The sequence below is a fragment of the Heliangelus exortis genome, chromosome 12, assembly GCF_036169615.1.
Source record: "Heliangelus exortis chromosome 12, bHelExo1.hap1, whole genome shotgun sequence".
Taxonomy (NCBI): domain Eukaryota; kingdom Metazoa; phylum Chordata; class Aves; order Apodiformes; family Trochilidae; genus Heliangelus; species Heliangelus exortis.
This window is the reverse complement of record NC_092433.1, coordinates 17,145,753-17,149,080: the sequence shown is the minus strand read 5'-3', so window position 1 is coordinate 17,149,080 and position 3,328 is coordinate 17,145,753.

Genomic DNA, 3,328 nt, shown 5'->3' with positions numbered 1-3,328 from the left:
CCCTTTACACAACTGTTCCTGTTGTAATTATTGAGCATCCGCTCCAATTACAAGGATTTTGAAATTATTTCCCTGTGTTTGGATGGGAGATGCTTGGTTTCAAATGTCACTGGGAGGTCCTGAGTGCCCGAGGAGGCTGCTGCCAGCACACGGAGCCCTGTCCTGGCCATCACAGTCTGCAAACACCTGGACTCCCCTCTCACCACCAAATCATAATATCCAGGGCAGTCCTGCCAGAAAGGAAAGGGCGTACTCAAAATACTTCAGGCCTTGCCCTTGCTTATTGTTTTTGGAAAGTCTTTTTCTTTTTTTTTTTTTTTTTTTTTCCTTGTCTTTTTTTTTTTTTTTTTTCTTCCTGTTCAACCAGCTTGTTAATTTTCATTTGTGCTGGGCACCATAGGAGCCTGATGGCTTGTGCCATCCAAATAAAAGGGCATTTGGTGATGTCTGAAATATTTCAGACTTCAGAAAAATTCTAGTTGGACTGTTGTTAGAAAAGTGGATTTCTCCTAGTGGTTTGTAAAAATATGGGTCTATATCCCCAAATAGACTTTTAATGTGCTTTGATATATATATATATATATATATATATATATATATATATATAAATTAAGTTCTGCTAAGAAGAGCCTCTTGAAACCTGGAAAGGGAGGAGCCCTACAACTGCTGACATCCCCAGCACACCTCATTTACTACAGATATCCACACTGATGTTTAAAGGAGATGGGAACTACCACACACCTGGCTCGTGCCCATCCCTACCTTGAGTAGCACAAGTAGTCCCATGTGTTCCAATAGCAAAGGCACCCACACAAACATCCATCACCTTTTTTTGGCTTTGCCACCTTTGCAGGCAGGCAGGAGAGGAAAATCATATTGAGTAGCCATGAGATTTACTGAAAATATAAATAAGAAAAATAAAAAGGAAAACATTTACTATTTTGGGAAGAATTATGGTTTATTTTTCACTCATTCTGGTTGGGTTTTTCCCATTTCCTAGACATACTGGCCAGCCTTGTGCTGTCTATAATTGCACAGGCAGAGCTCTGGAGAGCCTTCCAAACACATGATGTTTATGCCTGATGTTCACCCTTGCTATTTTTAAATATTTCTACTTTATGCTGCATTTTCCTGCCGCTGACACCTCGTGCAGTTTGGAGGGTTCTCACCTGTTTACAGCTAACACCACATGCTGGCAAAGTCAAAACAAAAACAGCTGATAAAAATCAAATCTTATATTGCTATCTGCAAAGTTCATTTCCCCTCAGAGGTCCTTCTTTAATTAGAAAACCCGCATAACCCATTTCCTTTGGTGTGCAGAAAGGTGTGTAATTAAACTATCAGCATAATACCTTTCTACATGTAAAACCTGCTCTTATGAACTTTAACTGCTGAATAAAAACTCCTATTACATGACCATTAAGTATTATGAATAAAGCAAGTCATTGTAGTACTTGATTAATTTTTATGCACTAACCATTGTGTTCAGCACAAATTTGGTTTCTCTGGGTGTCCTCTCTCCCAGCTGTCCCAGTGGCTGAGCCATCTTCACCCCAGTGGCCTGCCCCAGGGTTCTGTGCTCTTTCTGTGGTCATCACAGAGGAGGAATGATATTTTTCTGTAATATCTCCAAGGTGGAAGCAGGGAAAGCAAAGTCACCTGCATGGGAGAAATGCTCTGAGCAGCGCTGAGCCCCAACCAACTCATCTCATCTCTGGGGAGTTACTCTCAGCTGGTTATTTTTGAACTAATAAGGGAATTCTAGTTTGGTTGCCTTTGATGCCAATATGTGTCAGAAGACCCCCCAGAGGAGAACCTCTCCATGCTGCTCGTGCCTTCTGTCGTGTGGGATCCCAGAAGCTCTGCCTTGCATGTGTTACCTACAGCCTTGGTCCTTCCAGAAATGTGTCCTCCACGTCCCAGCCTCTTGCCAAGTGAAGTGGGAAGGCAAAAATAAATATCCCAGCTAAACCCCACAACTCCAAAATCTTAATTGACAGCAAGAGAGAGCATGCCAAGATGCTGAGGAGGATTCTATGGCACTGGGCCTGGCTGCCGAGGAGCCTGCACTCAGCAGCCAGGAGGGCATCTTCCACCCTACATGCAAACATTTGGGTCCCCGAGCCATTTTTCATCAGTCTCTTGCAGCCACGTTCCCACATGCAGCATGATGATTATATTGAGGCTGATCTTTGAATTCTGGAGTCAGGAAGTTTAGCAGAGTTCTAATCAATAACGTTTCCAGCTCTTGGAAAGCTGCATGAACCACTCAAGGCAGCCAGTCTGCATTATGTCCTTGTCATATGTATATATTTGCATGTTCATTAGCCATGTAGTAGCACAGCTGTATGTGGTTTCATTTAGCTCTTAATTATCTTCTTTGGGTTGGTGTTTTCAGCTCCACCAGATTTAGCAAAGAAAAAGAAAAACACTTGGGCAAAATAAATGGTCTGGGGCGAGGGCTGCTCTTTCCTTCTGCATCCCACTAGTCCTTTGCAAAAGAGGATTTTGGGTCTAAAGTTCCCACAAATTAATAATGAATCTGTCCTTTGTTGCACCCATCATGTGGTTGTCTTATTCAGGTGGTTGTGGGTGTAATTTTTCATTTTGCAGCAGGTGGTTGTTTACATGTCAGATAAACTCCATCCTTACAGTCCTTGGCATGGATGCTTGTATTTGCTCCAGCAGCTGCTGATCCCTCACTTGCTCGTGCACAGACCAAGGCATCCTCCTCTTTTGATGGAAATGACTCATGCCTTGGATGAGCTGAAACAAAAATACCCTGCTCAGCTGCAGACACCTGCATTCATACCCTGGCTTAAAAATTTAGGATGTGGGCTCCAGCTAATTCTGTTCCCTTCAGGTTCTTCCACCACACCCTTTATTTTGGTTTCTGAAAAATTTCCATTAGCAAGAACAAAACAAGGTGACTAATATCTATGTTGAACTTTCTTCTCCTTTTCTCCCACCAGTGCACAAAGAGATTAAAAAAAAAAAAAAAGGAAAAAAAAGAAAAAAAAAAAGTGATTTATTTCTTTCACCTCAATTACTTGTAACAAGTCCAGCCCTATCACCCTCCACTTTGTCTCCCTGGCTTGCAGGGTCAAAGGCTCAGGGGTCATCTCTGGTTTAGCAAGTGGGGAGGTTATCTGCAGCTTTCCTACTGTGCAGAGTGACCTGGGGTGCCTTGCTGAGGCCTCCCCCCTCCTCTATGCCCCTGTCCCTTGTGTGCACAGCATCAAGACCCCAGAGGAGCACTGATGGAAAGGCCAATCATGGTTCACAACAGCAAAAATGAGAGCTGCCAAATCCATGGGGCCTTGGGAGG